The following is a 23,272-nucleotide window of genomic DNA, read 5'->3' as shown; positions in this document are numbered from 1 at the left end:
AGGGATGGAGGAATATTTACCAAGCAAATGGAAAGAAGAAAAAAAGCAGGGGTTGCAATCCTAGTCTCTGATAAAACAGCCTTTAAACCAACAAACATCAAAAAGACAAATTAGGGCATTATATAATGGTAAAGGGATCAATGCAACAAGAAGAGCTATTATACTAAATATATATGCACCCAATACAGGAGAACCCAGATTCATAAAGCAAGTTCTTGGAGACCTACAAAGAGACTTAGACTCCCACACAATAATAGTGGGAGATTTTAACACCCCATCATCAATATTAGACAGATCGATGAGACAGAAAATTAATAAGGATATTTAGGACTTGAACTCAGCTCTGGATCAAGTGGACCTAATAGACATCTACAGAACTCTCCACCCCAAATCAACAGAACATACATTCTTCTCAGCACCACATTGTACTTATTCAAAATTGACCACATAATTGGAAGTAAGACACTCCTCAGCAAATGCAGAAGAACAGAAATCATAACAGTCTCTCAGACCACACTGCAATCAAATTAGAACTCAAGATTAAGAAACTTACTCAGAACCGCACAACTACATGGAAACTGAACAACCTGATCCTGAATGACTACTGGGTAAATGATGAAATTAAGGCAGAAATAAATAAGTTCTTTGAAACCAATGAGAACAAAGACACAACGTACCAGAATCTCTGGGACACAGCCAAAGCAGTGTTTAGAGAGAAATTTATAGCACTAAATGCCCACAGGAGAAAGCAGGAAAGATCTAAAATCGACATCCTAACATCACAATTAAAAGAACTAGACAAGCAAGAGAAAACAAATTCAAAAGCTAGCAGAAGACAAGAAATAACTAAGCTCAGAGCAGAACTGAAGGAGATAGAGACACGAAAAACCCTTCAAAAAATTAATGAATCTAGGAGCTGGTTTTTTGAAAAGATTAACAAAATAGACCACTGGCAAGACTAATAAAGAAAAGAGAGAAGAATCAAATAGACACAATAAACTATGATAAACGGGAGATCACCACTGATCCCACAGAAATACAAACTACCACCAGTGAATACTATAAACACCTCTATGCAAACAAACTAGAAAATCTAGAAGAAATGGGTAAATTCCTGGACACATACACCCTCCCAAGACTAAACCAGGAAGAAGTTGAATCTCTGAGTAGACCAATAACAAGTTCTGAAATTGAGGCAGTAATTAATAGCCTACCAACCAAAAAAAGCCCAGGGCCAGACAGATTCAAAGCCAAATTCTACCAGAGGTACAAAGAGGAGCTGGTACCATTCCTCCTGAAACGACCCTAAACAATAGAAAAAGAGGGACCCCTCCTTAACTCATTTTATGATGCCAGCATCCTTTTGATACCAAAACCTGGCAGAGAAACAAAAAAAGAAAATTTCAGGCCAATATCCCTGATGAACATTGATGCAAAAATCTTCAATAAAATACTGGCAAACCAAATCCAGCAGCACATCAAAAAGATTACCACCACTACCAAGTCGGCTTCATCCCTAGGATACAAGGCTAGTTCAACATACAAAAGCCAAGAGCACAGACTCTGAAGCCCAGGGTGCTTCATATCCTTGCAGATAAGCAACTAATAGTTTCATTTTGGAAATAAGGCAAGTTAGTTTACATTGCAACTAAGTGATGAGGCCAAAGCTCAGACAATTCCTAAAAGTGGCATTAGAGAGGTCACCACTGTTAATAAAACCCCACAGCATAGGCTCTGTTATTTATGAATTCAAAACTCAAATGATTTGAATTTGGTTTGGAAAGCACACATAAAATAAAATTTCATTATAATACAAGTGTCAAGAGGCAAGTATGACATTCACATTATAAAAAACTCTAAAATAAAAGCAGTGTATTATAGAAACAGAAACCTTGCTTTTGAAACAAAAGTCAGAATGCATATTTTGTCAAGAAGGCACAAATGAAGTTTAGATACTGAAACTGGAATTCCTAGGACACTTAAATAATTTATGGAAATGAGAAAGTTTGAAATGAAAATTAACTCAGAACATTTAAGATACATTTCAAAGTAAGACACTATAACTGTATTATATACATACTTGACTCAAATATGGGGTTAGTGAGCTTTTTCTTAAAGGGCCAGATAAATATTTTAGGCTTTGCAGACCATAAGGTCCCTGGCACAACTACTGAACTCTGTCATTGTACACCTAAAAGCAGCCACAGACAATATGCAAGTGAATACTTGTGGCTTTGTTTAAGTAAAACTGTATTCACAAAAATGGGAAACTGGCCAGGTTTGGCCCATGGACTATAATTTATTACTCTGTGCCCTAATATAAAATGAGCTTTTGATATAGCTAGGCAGTATTATTCCTATTATTGTTGGAATACTGAAATGAGTGACTGCTCAAGACAACTTGGTTGTACTGACTGATGTGCTGAATGCATCACAGGGATGATAACTTAGATAAGAATTTCCTAATCTTACCATATTAGTCCTACTTAGACCCTTATACAATTTAATGTCACACTTTACATGTTTAATTAGCATATAAATGACCATCACGTGGGAAAAAAATCCATTAAATGATTCAATGTGGAAAAATCAACCATTGTAGTTTATCTCCAGAAGGACAATACTAAACCTCTCTATTTACATTTAGCCAGGGACATATAGTTTTATTGCTTATAGAACAAAGGCAAAGAGTCCAACTGACAATGAGGCTGTTTAAGTTTTCCTTTGGATGGGTTTATAGTCGGACTACATGAAGTTCACAGCAATAGAAGGACATAACAACCCAGAGGAGAGGAGAAGAGATGCAGAAAAAAAAACTGACAGCAGCTTTCTCCATAAATTAAGCATCCAGTTGTGATAAAAGAAGATGGGCAATCATAGGTAATACTGTAAGTTACAAGGAAAATGTCATATAAATACAATGCATGTGCATACTCTTATGAATCTAACATGAACACTATAACAGTATGGCCCTATAGCTAAATATGTGTCTTGGTATAGATAGACATTTTGGGTGAGATAACTAATATGCAAATCTAACTAAACTACCTTTTTGAATCGTTTCCAAATAACATTAGCTTCCTGCTATGTGGGTATAAAATAATAAAATATATCATATTTGCTAATAGTATTATGAAATGGACTTTGATGTGTTTCAGTTCCTAAACTTGCTATGACCCATCTACCAGTTAATTACATACTTGACTGTTTATGCATGTGTGCATCTGTAAGTGTAGATTTCTTGCGATATTTTTTGGACTTGAGCAGATACGTTACCAGATTTTTATTATTCTATTTGTTTCTATCAAAATGTAAATTATCAGCTTTCCTAGCTGGACTTTTTATTTTATCTCTATCCCAATACAGATTGGGCTGCTGTATTCCAAAAATTTTACCAAAGCATGTACTTTTAATACTTTGTTAACAACTGTATCAACCCATATTTGGTGATTTTAGGGATCAAATCAAATCATGGCTCACTATATGCTAAACCTCCCAGGCTTAAGAAATTCTCTCACCTCAGCCTCCTGACTAGCTGTGACTACAAGCATGCACCATCACATCCAGTTAATTTATTTATTTTTTGTAGAGATGGCATCTCACTATGTTGCCCACACTGGTCTCGAACTCCTGGCCTCAAGTCATCCTCCCACCTCAGCTTCTCAAAGTGCTGGTATTACAGGCATGAGCCACAGCGCCCAGCTGGTATGTTTTTAAAACCAGGTAAATTTATATAATTTATAAGTTATTCACCCAGCTACTGCAATCGAAATAGAAATCTTCTGGTCCTGTACTGGGCTTTCCAACCACTTGAGCCTTCTACTTTCTTCCTATCAGTCCCTGTCTATCTCCACTTCTACCCTAATAAACTGAGTACTTAAACTATCATTTTAACTATTCTGTTCCGATTATTCTCTACTCTCATGCCTCTTTTCCATATCCCCATCTCTCTGCTAAAACCCCTACCCTAAATTAAGCCTGCATTATTTTCCTGTTAATGCCATAAGAAATTACCACAAACTTAGTCACTTAAAACAATGCAAATATACCCTTATTGTTCTGGAGGTCAGAAGTCTAAAATCAGTTACACCAGGCTAAAATCAAGGTGTTAGCAAGGCTAGTTTCTTCTGGAAATTATGAGTGGAGAAACAATTCCTTGCCTTTTCACCTTCTAGTGGCTGCCAGTGTTCCCTGGTTCATGACCCCTTCCTCCATCTTCAAAGCATATCACTCCAACCTCTGTTTCCAGTCATCATATCTCCTTATCCTTTTCTGCCAAATATCTCTCTGCCTCCATCTTATAAGGACATTTGTGATTACTTTTAGGGCCCACCAGAATAATCAGCATAATCTCCCCATCTCAAGATTCTTAATCTCACCTGTAAAGTCCCCTTTTCGATATGAAGAAACAGTCAAAGGTTTTGGGAATTAGAACCTGGAGGCCTTAAGGAGGCATTATTCTGCCTACTGTAGTATGACATGTGGACCCCAAAGATTCATGTTCCTCCCACTTGCAAAATATATTCACCCCATCTCAACATCCATAAAAATGTTAACCCATTACAAAGTCAAACACCCACTTCTCTTCACTTATACAGGGGCTGCTAAAGGTATCACATTTGTACAGAATGGGTCCACTAGAGAATCAGAGTTTTTCAAGTGGATCTCAGGCTGTCTAAGAAATCTCGTGCATTTCTCTGGTCAGTTTAATTTCCAGTTTTTCACAACTGTTTCATACATTCTCTGTTTTCTTCCATTGTTCCCCTGCCTCACTTCCCTCATCCTCCATCCCCAAAGTCATTACCCTAGTTAAGGCAGACTTCATCATGAGCCTAAACTGCTGCAAAAGGTTTTGATTGATTTCCTTGCTTCCAACAGTGTAATAACCATATCAGTCAGGAGGTTGTTGAAGTGGTCCAGCCAACAGTGAAGAAAGCCTGAACTGAAGTAATAAGACTGAACAGGTAATAAGACAAAAACAAGTATATAGATTTATACTTACTAAGCAAGTAGATGTTAAGCATTCTCATCACATACACACAAAAGGTTAGGTCATGCATATATTGATTAGCTTGACTGAGGTAGTCATTTCAAAATGTACAGGTATATCAAAATATCATGTTGTATATACCTTGAATATATATAATTTTGTCAATTATACTTCAATAAAGCTAAAAATATTAAAAATACAAAAGAAATATTTAGAGGGAATTGATAACAAATTGCATGTGGCAAGGAGGGTGAGAGTTGGAAGAATATGAGAAGATTCTTCCATTTCTGGCTTGGGAATATAGCTGAATGGCTATGTTCTTGGAGGATCAGGAGTAAGATTCAGGATGAGTATTAATGTGGTGGATAGGAGGCAGGACTAGCTTGCAGCTCCTGTTTGGACAGACACTGCAGCATGTGGAGACTCACATTGTGAACTTTTGCTCCAAGAACTACCACAGGAACAAACCAGGAAAGCAGAGAGAATCCACAGACCCTTTGAAGGAAACGTATAGCTGCTGCAGGCTCCCTGAGATGTGGAAAAACTGTGAAATCTGCTTGCTTTCTCAGCGGGGAAGCTGGCAGTCTAGAGCAGGTTCTCAGCCCTGGTCACTAGCAGCCTGGAAATAGAATCAGTGCTGTTGCAGGGGCATGGTGAGAGTGAGATTGGCCTTTAGGACTGCTGTTTGCATGGGAGTGGGGTGAGGCCTGTGACTGCTGGCTTTCCCTCAATTCCCTGGCAACCTGTATGACTCAGCAGAGGCAGCCATAATCCCCCTGGGAATATAAATCCACTGGACTGGGAACCAGACACCTATCCCCCACAGCAGCCACAGCAAGCCCTCCCCAAGGAGAGGCTGAGCCTATCCCTGTCCCCACCAGGTGGTCTTTCTCTAGCCAAAGGTCATAATTTCTTAGAAGCTCTACGACCCTGCCCACCGCCTGAGAAAGCTAAATGCTTAACCAGGTGTCCCTAGGGCAAGTTTGCATCCTCCTTATAGGACCACAGCTAAGGTGCTCTTGAAAGCACCACCTCCTGGCCAGAGGCCAACCAACACAAAACCAGCGCACTAAACAAAAACACCACCAAGGACCTCACAAAGTCCACTTCACTCCCCTGCTACCTCCATGGGGGCAGGTGCTGGTATTTATGGCTGTGAGACCTGAACACAGATCACATCACAGGACTCTTTGCAGACACTCCCCACTACCAGTCTCAGTACTCAGAAGAACAAAAACAATCACTACAGTTCAGCTCTCAGGAAGAATACCACATCAAGGGAGCACACTGTGGGGCAAAAGAATCTGAACAGTAGCACTTGAATCCCAGATCTTCCCTCTGACATAGGCTGCCCAAATGAGAGGGAACCAGAAAAACAATTCTGGTAATATGACAAAACAAATTTCTTTAACACCCCCAGAAGATCATACCAGCTCACCAGCAATGGATCCAAATCAAAATAAAACCTCTGAATTGCCAGGAAAATAATTCAGAAGGTTGATTATTAAACTAATCAAGGAGGCACCAGACAAAGGTGAAATCCAGCTTAAAGAAATCAAAAACATGATACAGGATATGAAAGGAAAATTCATCAGTGAAATAAATAGCACAAATAAAAAACAATCACAAATTCTGGAGATCAAGGACACACTTAGAGAAATGCTGTAAAGTCTCAGCAATAGAATCGAAAAGAAGAAGAAAGAACTTCAGAACTCGAATACAAGGCTTTTGAATTTACCCAATCTGTCAAAGACAAAGAAAAAAGAATTTGAAAAATGAACAAAGACTCCAAGAAATTTGGGACTATGTTAAATTTCCAAACCTAAGAATAATGGATGTTCCTGAGGAAGAAGAGAAATCTAAAAGTTCGGAAAACATATTTGAGGGAATAATCAAGGAAACTTCCCCAGCCTTGCTAGATACCTAGACATCCAAATACAAGAAGCTCAAAGAAGACCCAGGAAATTCATCACAAAAAGATCATCACTTAGGCACATACTCATCAGGTTATCTAATGTCAAGATGAAGGAAAGAATCATAAGATCTGTGAGGCAAAAGAATCAGGTAACCTACAAAGGGAAACCTCTCACATTAACAGCAGATTTCTCAGCAGAAACCCTACACAATAGAAGGGATTGGGGTCCTATTTTTCTCCTCATTAAACAAAATAATTATGAGCCAAGAATTGTGTAGCCTGTGAAACTAAGCTTGATAAATGCAGGAATGATACAGTCTTTTCCAGATAGACTAATGCTGAGAGAATTCGCCACCAACAAGTCAGCACTACAAGATCTGCTAAAAGGAGCTGTAAATCCTGAAACAAATCCTTGAGATATACCAAAATAGAACCTCCTTAAAGCATAAATCTCACAGGACCTATATAATGGTAACACAATTTAAAAAAAAACAAAACAGGTATTTAGGCAACAAATAGCGTGATGAATAGAATAGTACCTCACATCTCAATACTAACATTGAATATAAATGGCCTAAATGCTCCACTTAAAAGATACAGAATGGCAGAATGGATAAGAATTCACTAACCAAGTTTCTGCTGTGGACTCACATAAAATTAAGGTGTGGGGTGAGAAAAGATAATCTATGCAAATGGACATCAAAAGTGAGCAGGAGTAGCTATTCTTATAGCAGAAAAAACAAATGTTAAAGCAACAGCAGTTAAAAAAGACAAAGAGGGACATTATATAATGATAAAAGGACTAGTCCAACAGGAAAATATCACAATTCTAAATATATATGCACCTAACACTGGAGCTCCCAAATTTATAAAACAATTACTGTTAGACCTAAGAAATGAGATAGATGGCAACACAATCATAGTGGAGGACTTTAATATTCCACTGACAGCACTAGACAGGCCATCAAGACAGAAAGTCAACAACGAACAGTGGACTTAAAGTATACCCTACAACAAATGGACTTAACAGATATTTACAGAACATTCTACCCAACAACTGCATAATATACATTCTGTTAATCAACACATGGAACATTCTCCAAGATAGACCATATAATAGTCCTCAAAACAAGTGTCAGTACATTTAAGAAAATCAAAATTATATCAAGTACTCTCTCAGACCATAGTGGAATGAAATTGGAAATCAATTCCAAAAGGAGCCTTCAAAATCATGCAAATACATGGAAATGAAATAACCGGCTCCTGAATTATCATTGGGTTAATAATAAAATCAAGATAGAAATTTAAAAATTCTCTGAACTGAATGATAGTAGTGACACAACCTATCAAAACCTCTGGGATATAGCAAAAGCAGTGCTAAAAGGAAAGTTCATAGTATTAAATGCCTACATCAAACAGTCTGAAAGAGCACAAATAAAAAGTCTAAGGTCACACCTCACGGAACTGGAGAAACAAGAACAATCCAAACTTGAACCCAGCAGAAGAAAAGAAATAACAAAGATCAGAGCAGAGTTAAATGAAATTGAAACAAACAAAAAAATATAAAAGATAAGTGAAGCAAAAATCTGGTTCTCTGAAACAATAAATAAAATTGATAGACCATTAGCAAGATTAACCAAGAAAAGAAGAGAAAAGATCCAAATAAGCTCAACTGGAAATGAAACGGGAGATATTACAACTGATTCCACAGAAATACAAAATATTATTTAGCCACCTTTATGCACATAAACTAGAAAATCTAGAAGAGATGAATAAATTCCTAGAAATATACAACCCTCCTTGATTAAACCAGAAAGATATAGAATCTCTGAACAGACCAATAACAAGCAGTGAGATTGAAATGGCAATAAAAAAACTGCCAACAACAACAACAACAACAACAAATCCAGGACCAGAGAGCTTCACAGCTCAATTCTATCAGACATTCAAAGAAGAATTGGTACCAATCCTATTGACATTATTCCAAAAGATAGAGAAAGAGGGAATCCTCCCTAAATCATTCTATAAAGCCAGTATCACACTAATGACAAAACCAGGAAAGGATATAACAAAAAAAAAAAAGAAAACTATACACCAATATCCTGATGGATATAGATGCAAAAATCCTAAACAAAATACTAGCAAACTGAATCCAACAGCATATCAAAAAGATAATCCACCATGATCAAATGGGTTTCATTACCAGGGATGGTTTAACATCCACAAGTCAATAAATGTGATACTCCACATAAAGATAATTAAAAACAAAAATCACATGATCATATTGATAGATGCAGAAAAAGCATTTGATAAAATCTAGCATCCCTTTATGATTAAAACTCTCAGCAAAATTGGCATGAGACGGACATACCTTAAGGTAACACAAGCCATCTATGACAAACCCACAGCTAACATTATACTGAACAAGGAAAAGTTGAAAGCATTTCCCCTGAGAACTGGAATAAGACAATGATGCCCACTTTCATCACTTCTATTCAACATACTATTAGAAGTACTAGCCAGACAAGAGAAAGAAAAATGGAGCATCCAAATCAGTAAAGAGGACGTCAAACTGTTACTGCTTGCTGATGATAAAATTGTATACGTAGAAAACCCTAAAGACTCATTCAAAAAGCTCCTAGTACTGGTAAACGAATTCAGCAAAGTTGCAGATACAAAATTAATGCACACAAATCAGTAGTTCTGCCATACACCAACAAAGTGACAAAGCTGAGAATCAAATCAATAACTCAACCTCTTTCACATCTGCAAATAAAATAAAATACTTAAGAATGTACCCAACCAAGGATATGAAAAAACTCTACAAGGAAAACTACAAAACACTGCTGAAAGAAATAATAGACAACACAAACAAATGGAAACACATCCCATGCTCATGGATGGGTAGAATCAATATTGTGAAAATGACCATACTGCCAAAAGCAATCTACCAAAGTCAGTGAAATTCCCATCAAAAGACCACCAACATTCTTCATAGAACAAGAAAAAACTATCCTAACATTCATATGGAACCAAACAAGAGCCCACATGGACATAGCAAGACTAAGCAAAAAGAACAAATCTGGAGGCATCACGTAAACCAGCTTCAAACTATACTATAAGGCCATAGTCACCAAAACAGCATGGTACTGGTATAAAAATAGGCACATAGACCAATGGAACAGAATAGAGCACCCAGAAATAAAGCCAAATACTTACAGCCAACTGACCTCTAATAAAGCAAAACAAAACAAACAAACAAACAAACAAAACCCATAAAGTGAGGAAAGGATATCCTATTCAACAAATGGTGCTGGGATAATTGGCAAGCCAAGTGTATAAGAATGAAACTGTATCCTCCTCTCTCACCTTATACAAAAATTAACTCAAGATGGATCAAAGACTTAAATCTAAGACCTGAACCCGTAAAGATTCTAGAAGATAACATCAGAAAAACCCTTCTAGACATTGGCTTAGGCAAAGACTTCATGACCAAGAACCCAAAAGCAAATGCAACAAAAATAAAGATAAATAGATAAGACTTAATTAAACTAAAAATCTTCCACACACAAAAGAAATAATCAGCAGAGTTAACAGACAACACACAGAGTGGGAGAAAAACCTTCACAATCTATACATCTGATGAAGGACTAATATCAAGAATCTACAAATAACTCAAACAAATCAGCAAGAAAAAAAACAATTCCATCAAAAAGTGGGCTAAAGTCATGAATAGATAGTTCTCAAAAGGAGATAAACAAATGGCCAAAAAACATATGGAAAAATGCCCAACATCACTAATTATCAGGGAAGTGCAAATCCAAACCACAATGTGATACCACTTCACTCCTGCAAGAATGGCCATAATCAATAAATTAAAAAATAACCTGTGTTGGCATGAATGCAGTGAAAAAGGAACACTTCTACACTGCTGGTTGGAATATAAACTAGTACAACCACTATGGAAAACAGTGTGGAGATTTCTTAAAGAACTAAAAGTAGATCTACCATTTGATCCAGCAATCCCACTACTGGGTATCTACCCAGAGGAAAAGAAGTCATTATATGAAAAAGATACTTGCACACACATGTTTATAGCAGCACAATTTGCAATTGCAAAAATATGGAACCAGCCCAAATGCCCACCAATCAACAAGTGGATAAAGAAAATATTATATACATGTATGTGTGTGTATATACATATCTTTATCTCTATCTATATATATGGAATATGACTCAGCCATAAAAAGGAATGAAATAATGGCATTCACAGCAACCTGATGGAGTTGGAGACTATTATTCTAAGTGAAGTAAATCAGGAATGGAAACCAAACATTGTATATTCTCACTCATACATGGGAGCTAAGCTTTGAGGACACAAATGTATAAGAGTGATACATTGGACTTTGCAGACTCAGGAGAAAGGGTAAGGGATGGCGAAGGGTAAAAGACTACACATGGGGTACAGTGAACACTGCTTGCGTGATGGGTGCACCAAAGTCTCACAAATCACCACTAAAGAACTTATTCCTGTAACCAAACACCACCTGTTCCCAAAAAACCTATTGAAATATATATATATATACACACACACATATATATACACATATATATACACACATATATATATACATATATATACACACATATATATACACATATATACACATATATATATACACACATATATATATACACACACATATATATATATATATTTTTTTTTTTTTTTGAGACAGAGTCTTGCTCTGTCACCCAGGCTGGAGTACAGTGGCGCGATCTCGGCTCACTGCAAGCTCCGCCTTCTGGGTTCACGCCATTCTCCTGCCTCAGCCTCCCGAGTACCTGGGACTACAGGGACCCGCCACCACGCCCGGCTAATTTTTTGTTTTTGTATTTTTAGTAGAGACGGGGTTTCACCATGTTAGCCAGGATTGTCTCGATCTCCTGACCTCGTGATCCGCCCGCCTCGGCCTCCCAAAGTGCTGGGATTACAGATGTGAGCCACTGTGCCTGGCCGAAATACTTTTTTTTAAAAGAAAAGGTTAAAGAAAAGATTTGTGATGAGGTGTGTAGGGGGAGATGATGAATGAATGCATGATGAATCTGGGGATCCCACAGTACAGCCAAGTGATAACATCAACAAATGGTTTGTTATGTTGTTGGAGAAATCAGAATAGAGATCTGAGATAGAGATACAGAATTGCACATCATCAGAGTGTAGGGAAAGTCACAGGCCTAGATAAGGTCACCTAAGGACAGAGTGTAAAGCGGGAAAAGACAACTGAGGAAAGAACCTATCCCATATTTATAGATTAAGTGGAGGAAGAAATGTCTATGATGTTGACTGGAAAGACTGCAACAATCAAAAGGAAAGACAGAAGAAAAATGTCAAGGAAGATAAGACAAGAGTATTCAATTACACAGACATGCTCAATGAAACCAGGACTGAGTTGTTGATGGGGCTGCGTGGTTCAGAAGTCATAAGCTTCATGCAGTGGAGGAGATAGAAGGCCGGTTGCAAGGGAGTGGAGAGTTATTAGGCAGTGGGGAAGTGAACCAAAGGCTGGGAAAAAAAAATATCAATAAACCTGTAAGAAAAATAAGGATAAAACAATAGATGGAGGAGACATAAGATCAAAAGAAGTTTGATCATTTTTAAGAATTATTATTTTGATTTTGTAAGACAAGAGAAACTAGAGCATGTTTATAAGTAAAAGGAAGGAATCAGTAGAAAAGAAAATACAAAAGTTGCAGAAGAGAGAAAGAAGAAATGATAGAGCAAAGTAGAGCTGTTAAGAAGATCCAGAACACAAAGGTGAAATGATTATCTCCGAGGAAAAGAACAGACATATCTTTTTCTAAAGAGAGAAATGAGAAAGTGAATAGACATGGTTTTTATATCCATTGGAATCCCAAGGAAAATATGGAATTCTTATTTGAGAGCTTTGTCTCTGTGAATTCAGATTGCAGTCATCACCTGAGAGGTGGTTAAATCCTGAAGAACATGATAAAGGTATGGAATAGCTATTGTTAGAAATGAAAAACATGGAACATAGGAAAGAATTACTGAGCAGAAGTGAAGGCACATTTGTCTCTAGAAACATAAAATTGTAGCCTTGCATCCCCAAAACCACACTAATGATATTTTCCTCAGGGATTCTTGCTTGTTCTACAAATACAGAGTTATATATTTTTCTAGGAAAGTGAAGAAAAGGGGAAAATGGGTAGGGAATTGAATGCACAGAATTCTTCCCAAATTAATCACCTTAAGTGACAAAATTAAGAAAATCTGGAGAATTGCCTCAATACACCATATATATGAATGGATTTCCCAATTTCTCCCTACCTTTTTGATAATGTCCAAGATTTTCCTTGCCAGGCATTTCAATGCAGTGCTAGAAATTAAAAGCTTAAAATAAAGTACCTAATCTAGAGAACACATTTTCTAAAGAGTAATTACTGAAACAATCACCAAGCACAAATTTACAGATAAAGATTCTCTCCTTGACTGGCAAGTTCACAGATTTGGTGTCACACAGATTGTAGGTTTAATGGCCAACCATGACACGTAAGTATGATAGGACCCAATAAACTTGCCTTAATCTCTCTCAGCATAACTTATGTCAGCTGTAACATAGGGGTTAAAAAATGTGCTTTATTCAGTGTGCGTGGACAATACAGACAAGATTAGATAGATACTCAATAAAGAGTATCCATTAGCTATTACTATTTCTTGTTTTGACAGAGGGAACAATGTAAACAGAAAAGAGACACAACACCCAAAATGTGAGGTTATTACCAAGAAAGAGAAGTGATACAAGTTGAAGACAGACTCCACTTAAGCCACAAATTTATCCTAGAGCCAAACCTGTTTCTGGCTGTTGTTCTAGATGAAAGAAAAAGGCTCAATGCAGCAGTATGGAAGTGTATTGCAACCGTGAATGACAATGGAGAAGGGCCCTTTTGCTGAGCTTTTGACACACTGCAACATTAGTTTACCTAATGTATACCTATTTCTCATATTAATAGCACAGCCAACTTCATTAAAAACATGCTACATTCTTAGACATTCTCTTCACTGAATCAGTAACATTAAAAACACAATTAAAAAACAAAAAACAAAAAAACCAGCACCCTCAGGCCAGGTGCAGGGCTCAGGCTTGTAATCCCAGCATTTTGGGAGGCCGAGGCGGGCGGACCAGCTGAGGTCAGGAGTTCGAGACCAGCCTGGCCAACATAGTGAAACCTCATTTCTACTAAAAATTAGCCGGGTGTTGTGGTGTGTGCCTGTAATCCCAGCTACTCGGGAGGCTGAGGCCGAAGAATTGCTTGAACCCAGGAGGCAGAGGTTGCAGTGAGCTGAGATCGTGTCATTGCACCCCAGCTTGGGCAACAAGAGTGAAACTCCATCTCAAAAAAAAAAAAAAAAAAAAAATAGCACTGTCATGCATGTCACAGTTTTCCCTGTCGGACAGTGCATTTTAATTACCACTGCTTTTGAGAAAACAGGAATGCCTCCTAAATTTACAAAATATTTTCTTCCCTAACTGTCTTTGAAAGGCCCTGAAATCCACATTTCAATAACAGTTTTTCATGGGGTAGAAAGAAGTTGTTGGGCTGTTTTTTTTTTTTGTTTTTTTTTTGTTTTTTTTTTTTTTCCAGGAGAACCAAAGCATAACCGTGAGACCTCCCTCCCAAGTAAGAGATAGAAAATGTTAAGGACTGTTGAGCACCCAGCAAATTTCCACAGTGGATCAGTAAGAAGTTACTTAGCACAGGTGTTTAATTATGATGCATTAGGGAAATGGGTAGTGTTCAATGGCCCTCAAGCATGAACCTCCACCTGTGCAGAGGTCTAACATTCGTTCATGGAGTGATAATATTGAGGGGAGTGATTATGCGCCAATCCTGCTCAAGGGTCTTTCTTTTCTTGGTTGGTGCAACCAAGTTCACTGCCAGGAAGCCACGGGTTTCCCCACATGAGCAGGTCCATCACACAAGTTTATAATCTGCATCTGGGTTATCTCTCCAGGAATTAGCCATTTCTGAACGCAACTAAAAAATCAGAATAATTCAAGATGCCCTGCAAAGAAAGTATCTCCAGGTAGAGAGACTTCCCCAAACTCTGGCTTTATAATAAGCAAAGGAAACCAATGTACTGGCCAAATGGCCAGGCTAGGTCATTGTAATTAATTCCCAAACAATAGCCAGTCACCTTCAGTTATTCTGGATAGCATTCTATGGTCAGGACTGCCCTGAGGCCCATTAAATTGAGCACCGTCCGAAGACATTCATAAGCATTATCTCAATTGTTTCATTTATATTGTTATTTACACTATTGTAATTACATTTTAGAGATGAGAAAATTGATATTAAGGATTATGACATTGTGGTATAGCTTTGGATATGTGTCCCCACCCAAATCTCATGTTGAAATGTAATCACCAGTGTTGGAGGTGGGGCCCAATGGGAGGTGATTGGATCCTGGGGGCAGATTTCTCCTGAATAGTTTAGCACCATTCCCTTGATACTGTCCTCATTATAATGAGTGAGTTCTTGAGAGATATAGTGGTTGAAAAGTGTGTGGCATCTCCCCCATCTCTCTCCTGTTCCTGCTCTCACTATGTGATGTGCCTGCTCCCCCTTTGCCTTCAGCCATAATCGTAAGTTTCCTGAGGTCTACTCAGAAGCCAAACAGATGCCGATATGCTTCCTGTACAGCCTGCAGAAGCATAAGCCAATTAAACTTCTTTGTTTTATAAATTACCCAGTCTCAGGTATTCCTTTATAGCAATGCAAGAGCAACCTAATACGTATCATCACCTGCCAAAGTCAATGCTTATATTTTTACTTGAGCTATCTGTCTGCTCAAGACCCTGTAATACCATGCACGAGACTCTAGAGCCTAGGAAGAGTGTGGGTAAATAATAACATAGGCAAAGTTTGTCTCCTGCGTTCCCAAGCCTACCACCCACCCATGCCACTTCAGGATTCATTTATCTTTCAGACAGTCTCCTTCTCCTTCTCCCTTTTTCCCCTACCCAAAGTACACAATTCTCTGTGGCTACCCTTTTAAGGACAGGGAAGCAAATCTAATAAGTGAGTCTTGAGCAAAGCTACTCATACTTAGTATGAAATGATTGGCAGATGAGAGACAGTGTGTATGAACTGGTAAAATTAAACAATCAGCAATGAGATAAGACAGAAACATTAATAGACTTATCATCACAAAACTTGTGTTCTCTCATAGACTGTGAGCTGGTAGAGAACCAGGATTATGCATATTAACTTGTTTAACTAACTCAGGGTCACTTGCATAACAGAAACTGTATATATGTTTGTCAAACTGGGTCAAACTAATTCTGGCTTTCCCACTCAGTTTGGAGTAACCTAATACAAACAACTTTGTAGACCTCAGTTTATTTACCTATATTATGGGAGAGTTAGACCAGATCAGTGGCTTTCAGACTTATTTTTCATGGAACCCTGCATTCAAATAAAATATTAATCATGATCATAAACAAATTAAATGGATAAAAGTAAAGCCATTTTTGTTTAATTAATAGGCTAGCCCCTTCCTCCCTTCTCTAAACAGTAACAAAAACCGTTAGAATGTGTTATACCTAACTTTTATGGTGCTTAATGTTTATTAGCTGTATGTGTTAAATATCCCAAATTAAAATTTGTTTTAATACAGTTATCTCACTGAATTAATTTAATTTTAACTTTCTGGGCAATAGTGTCAACACAGTCCATTTAGAAGGCATACCACTTACTAGCTGGATGACTTTGAAAATTTTCTTAATTTTTCTAAGCTTCACAGGCTTTAGCTCTAAAATGGGAATAGTTTGAAGAAGAGGATACAAGGAAATAAGGAATGTAGTATACTTATCCAATACCTTCCACAGAATAGGTGCATATTTAATGGTTCTGTTGGAGGGAGGAGGTTTTGGACCCAGCATAGGATTCCAGCACTGAACACTCAGACAGACCAACAGAGTTTCTGGTCCTACGACAAACCTGAGGGTGGCTCCTTAGGGGCAGATGTACTCAGGCAATACTGAGAGGAGGGACTCCATGGGCATTGGTTACTGGCTGCTATGATAGCAGTCAGCTTCTCTCTGGGGCAAACAGTACCCTTGTACTTAGGAGCTGTAAAAACAAACCCCAATTTACTATCTTATTTGGAATTTATTTTTCTCCAGTCATAATAAAATTTGTGTGTGTGTTTTGTTGTTATTGTTGTTTTTGAAATTAATTATATTGGTCAAAACTCCCAGGTTTTGTCAAGATTTTAAAGCCTATACAACACAGACATTTACAGTCATCTCGTAAGATTTCTCTGCTCCCTCCTTCCAGGAAACATATCAAATTGAACTTGAAGAAGGTTCATTATCATACACAATTTCAAGTATGGTCATGAACTATTTAGATTACCACTTAGAGCAATACTTACTATTAATTTCATATAACTGCTAATTAGCAATGAGACACTTGAAATTATTTGAAATTTTTGACCCAATTTAAGAATGTCACAAGTATTTTAGGAGAGCAGTTACATTGCCAAAAAAAAAAATCCAACTGAATATTTAAAATCCATGCCTTTTATGACATGCTAATTATATTTCAATTTTAAAAGAGGTATTACAGATATTCAAAATGGCTACACACCAGAAGTTCTTATGACTTGATATTGTTATGTGGGATGAATACTACATATAATTAATATGTGAGATATGAACACTTTTTATTAGGCCTTAATGGAGGTACCTAACCATTTTTTTTATCTTTAGGGATTCAAAGAATGTGAGATTCAGTACGAAGGTCAGTGACATGCTGAAACATTTGAATTCTCCCATTTCATGAAGCATCAGTTCTTTTCCCCTCTTCAATTCTTTTATGTGACTGACAGTTCCATCCATTTTTTCCTGAGGCTACTATTGAAATTCCTTTGTACCTGTAGAGGCAAGTTTGCTGGTTCAAGAATTTTGTTTTACCTCTGCCTCTAAGACTTGTCAACGGCAAATTAGGACAAGGAATTCTAATTTATGTTTCAAAGGCCTCAATAGTAGTGAGAAGTATTTTTATTTACATTCCCCCCCCAAAAGTGTCAAGTCAAGATGATGAACCACAACACACTACTGTACAATTATTAGAAAATTCCAGGAGGAGTTGTGAAATATGAGAAGTAAGGGCAAGTGGGGAGAATGTGGCTAATTCTATTAAGACTCCTAAAATGTGCAGCACAGCAGCCGAAATTGGACTGGAGGGAAGCAGAATGTGTATCTGACCCTTGTTTGTTCACATTCATTACATATAAACATATATATAACCTTCCCATAAACATATGTATATTTAAAGAGGTTAAAACCATTTCTAATGTTTCTACTACCACATAATAAGCCTAAACTAAATACAAGCTGGTCTTAGCACAAACAGTGGCTTTATCATGCTTGTTTTGTTGACATGCTGTGAATATTTTCAAATATACAGAAAAGTTGAAGTAACTTTGCAGTGAATGTTTATATATCCACTACTTAGAATCCATAATTAACATTTTCTGTATTTGCTTTATCACATATATATCCACTTCTCTCACCTGCTATCCAATCATCTTATTTTTTGAAGCACTCAAAGTAAGCTACAGACCTCAATAACTCTAAATCTCAGTGTGGTTTTTATTTTCTCTTATCCTGATGCTAATCTAGTCACTGAATGATAACATTGGTGCTTTTAGCTAAGGACTTTTAGGTTTTTAGTAGTTTGTCTTTTTGCTTGTATGAAGGTATTTTACTTGTTAGATCATTCTACTGGCAATATTATGGGGAACATGCAAAGTGGGGATGAAGAGGAATAGATTTCCATCTCAAGCTCCATTCAGCACAGTGCAGAAAATATGATACAATTACATGGTGGTAAATTCAGCTGCCTTCCTGATTATGATTTCCCTCAGACATTTCAGATTTAAGCTCCATGACATTTGAGATTCACCTATCACTCTTCAATTCTAGGGCTGACACTAAGGAACTGAGGCATTGGTGATGGACGTATGTTCTTCACAATCTTGATCAGTATCTCTCCTGTTATGGAATCATATCAGATGTGTTAGGTCCTCTCTGGTCCATGGACACGTCCTCTTCTATGCCAGCACTGGTTGAAGTGTAACTAGAGTATCATTCAGTCCTTAGAGGGTTGTTCCACTCTGTAGTCTTCAATGTGGCATTCCCTGCAAGGACAAAACTTCTACATGCCCATTGACATGTTTCATAGCTCATTTTCCTTCACACAGAGCAAGGGGCAGGGAATGAGGCACAAGAACTTTTGCATGTTCTCCAGTCCCTCTTCGTGGCTGCAGGAAACATGACAGTTTTTCTTTGGTCTTCTTACACCTAGACAGACCGCAACGGCATTTCCATTCTCTGGTGCCCATCCCAGGGTTGCTTGGGAGTTCTCTGCTTTTTATGGCTTCGCCCACAGGGAGAGGAAGACTGCTTTCTAATCTCAGATCCTCAAGCCTAAAAAAAATTCTATTCTGCCCCTCTCATCATACACACAGAACTTTCACACCTCATCTAACACTCTTACCTCCTTTCTAAAATCTCTAGCCTGTCTCTTCTAGCCTAGAAGGTTTTATATTCACTCACTGTGCCAGGTAAAACAGGATAGCTATGTATTCTTCCAAATTTATTGTTTAATCTAGGCTCTAGATCTTGGGAGATCAGAAGCTGAGCATTACCTTATTTTGTTTTTCTTTGCATTGCAGCTGTGACTTCAATTTCCTTGGCACATAGAGTCCAAACATAGTTTGAACAGAGGAAAGGTGGTGGAATAACAGATTTTTTTAGAAAAGCAAAAAGCATCACAATACTACTTAGCTCATCTCTTCATATCTGCACTGTATGGGTTCATATGTTGCCTAGAACAGTAGTTCTCAACTGGGGGCAATTTTGACCCCCCACCCACACACAGGGGACATTCAGCAGTATCTGGAGACATTTTTGTTTTTTCACAATTAGAAGAGGTGGGTGCTACTGACATTTTTGTTTTTCACAATTAGAAGAGGCGAGTGCTACTTGCATTAGAGAGACATGTGATGTTGCTAATCAAACTACAATGCACAGGATAGTCCCCACAACAAAGAACTTTCCAGCTTTCCAGCCAAAAACAGCAAGAGTGTCAAAGTTGAGAAACTGTCGTCCAAACCAATCCTTCTAAAACTATGTTTGAGGGAGCCCAAGGAGTCTATGAAAGGGTTATCTCAGGAGCTGTGGGGAAGATCAGTAGCCTCCCCCATCTTGCTCCAACCAGAGAAATTTTACTTTGCACATAAGTTTCCATATAAAATTTCATTTTGTGGGAAAAATGGAGGGGTTATTCATTACATTTTTTAAATCACTATAATAGATTATCCCTAGTGAAATGTTTTCCTAATTTTTTTACAGATCATAATTTTTTAATATAGGGGGACTAAAATGATATTTTGCCAATTAATGACATTAATAACATTTTAAAAGACTCTCATTCATTTTTACTATTATTTACCATTGTCTCATAAAAGAAATAATCCTCTCCCAGCAAAAAGACAAGAAATTTATAATTTCAGAACAAAGAACAGCAATTCGAATTGAAATATTTTAGCCTCATGGAAAACTTACAGTTGTTATTTGTGCTTTTCTCATTTGCAGCAAGCCAGTAAAAATTTTGTTACAGCCCAGCCTCTGTTGAGAGGCTGATAAGAACCTCTGCTACAGAATCCTTCAACTCAGGGATTCAATAAAATCTTTCTGATTTTTCCTCAAAGTACTATCTCATTAATTCAGTGGCTCTTGCAAAGGTTTCTGCCCAAAACTATAATAGTAAAGAGGCCTACATTGACAAATACTTCTCAAATAAGCCACAGCAGTTAGAGTTCTGAATGCGGAAGCTTGTCCAATTAAGCCTAGGTTTTACAGATTCTAATACAGGGTAACAGAAAAATACATTATAAGAAATCACAGTAATGTTTTTATTCATAATGGATAGTTGCCTCTATTTAGTTCTCCCTCCCTTCATCTCCAGTCCAAGTTCCCAGGAATCAGCACCATAACAATTACCAGCAGGACTAGACTCACTAACCCAGGGTACCAGATTGACAATCAAGAGTCAGTTAAAGAATGAACAAGGGTGAAGGTAGATGACATTATATCTGAATTTGTGACTGCTGACCAAATGATTTGAGTGAAAACTTACCATGTTTATATTCATCAGCCATGAAAACAAAGACAAAGATATTCTCAAGCATTGCTCTAAGCCATGAAAACATACACATTGACATTTTCAAGCATTTTTTTTCTATCATGAGGAACACAACAAATTCCTGTCAGTAATGGTTGCCCAGGGCTCACAACCTGTGCAGGTAGTGGGATCTCCAATTGATTCTGTTCCATGTACACCCAGAATGAGAAGACAGAAAGGAAGCGTTAGATTTTATTTATTTATTTTTTTTAGATGTATTAACTGGTAAAATCTACTTCTCTAGAGAGATCTCATTTGTAAATACTTAGACCATTTTATTCTCCCCCATTAGCCCTCAGCTCCATCCTCCCCCTCCCACCAGCTAACATTCACATAATGAAAATAATTTGTCAATGAACAGCTCTTAGAAGAGATAGATTAAGTCATAAAACAAAAACAATTTCTTCTACATAAATTTCAGTGATGTCATTGTATTTTACACTGCTAAGAGAATTGACATCATTATTAGTCAATATTAATGAAACTTCAAACAAATGACAATGTAGACTACAAAAATATCACAAAATAGAAGATATGCTTTTAACTCCTAAGGGTTCAAAGTCTAAGAAAAATTCAATATAATCATGCATAACATAACCAGATCTTATCTGGCCCCTAGAACTCACAGGGTGAATCACACATAAGGCACACACACAACGTTTTCCAATTCTATTGTGGGCTTTGATATATTATTGTTACTTTGCTTCATCTCATTTTGTTTTGCATGGACATAATAATAGAAAAAAGGTGACTAAAAATGGAAGTGAAGCAATAAAAGAAAACAACTAAAATATATTAAACTTATATTCTGGGTCAGATGTTACGTGTAACTGTTTTATTCATTCTAAAGTAGTTCTAACAGTCCTTTGAGATTAGAAAAATAATCTATGTGTGATGAAATTGGAGTTTAGAGAGGTTAAGGACCCTTTGCAAGTCCATACCTGTAACCCCAAATAAGACCACCTTCAAAGTCCCTTATCTTACCACTCCATCATGCTGAAAGAGGGTGCATTGAGCAGGCTTTTATAGTGTGCCTATCATATAGTAGATGCTTAATTATGGAGTCATGGAACAGGAACTTGGAAAAAGAGGAACTTTTTAAAAAATTCATTCATTTCACAAATATTTATTGAGTACTTACCCTGTGCCAGACAGAAGAGAGGCTCCTACCTGGAAATGTTGACAAGGAATAAAAGATAAATATTAGTCAATTGCTGATAATTACTGAATCTCGCCCAATCCCATTGGTCAGCTTTCCAAATAGCTTCTGCACTCCGGTTGGTAACATCACATTATTGGTGCCATGTGATTCCCAGCAGATCTGCTTCTCCCCAGAAGCCTGCTTTCTAGGCTCACTCTGATTTCCCTGACTTTTTTCAATCACAGTTTGCATACAATCTGGAAATTACTAATTTTTTCAAGTTCAAATAATTTAGTCATTAAAAAATAAGCCTTTTTCTTTATCTTTTGTAACAGTTATATAGTGCCTAGTTCACAGAAGGTAGCCACAGAGGCCTTTTGTTTTTCTTCCTAGAAAGAAACAGAGAGCCTTAGCCCAGCCTCCTGATTTTACTGATAAAGAAACTAAAGCACAAGGAAACGACTTGAATTTTTATACTTACAGGACTACTTACTAACAAAACTAAGACAAAAACTCAAGTCTCCTAACTCCTGGGCTAGTACTATTTGCAATTCTATGACCATTCCCCCTGCCATTTGGAATTGAGTCAATTCCCCAAATAGAGAAATCTTTCCAATTTATAGCTTTAATTATGGGTATGAGAGTCACCAAATTTTCTGCCTATTCCCATGCCCATTTTCTAATTAAACAAGTGATAAAAGATGTGACTGACGTAATGAACATCAAAAAAGAAGAAATAATGAAATAAACATTATGAGGTTATGAGTTGGCCTGAGATCAATTCACTGGTCTTCATTATACTTATTCATACAAGCTTGGGTTTTATCCAGATGAGCTCCAACTCTGTATTCTAAATTCAGCACTGTGGTAGCTTCACATATTTTATGTATCTAAAAAATAGTAAGACATCAAATCCAATCAAGAATATTTAAGATCCTATATGCATAAA

At 37.2% G+C, this 23,272-nt stretch overlaps 1 long non-coding RNA gene across 1 annotated transcript; it reads left to right on the top strand.

Annotated features, from left to right (window-relative positions):
• Positions 1–2,750: 2,750 nt before the first annotated feature.
• Positions 2,751–13,862, top strand: LOC129534280 (uncharacterized). The gene is made up of 4 exons (XR_008680803.2): positions 2,751–2,880; positions 3,590–3,705; positions 4,879–4,964; positions 13,654–13,862. It is a non-coding gene; the product is annotated as an uncharacterized lncRNA (long non-coding RNA).
• Positions 13,863–23,272: the final 9,410 nt, after the last annotated feature.

The sequence above is a fragment of the Gorilla gorilla genome, chromosome 5 (genome assembly GCF_029281585.2).
Source record: "Gorilla gorilla gorilla isolate KB3781 chromosome 5, NHGRI_mGorGor1-v2.1_pri, whole genome shotgun sequence".
Classification (NCBI taxonomy): domain Eukaryota; kingdom Metazoa; phylum Chordata; class Mammalia; order Primates; family Hominidae; genus Gorilla; species Gorilla gorilla.
Note: the sequence above shows the minus strand (reverse complement) of the source record. Positions and strands in the feature narration are given on the sequence as shown.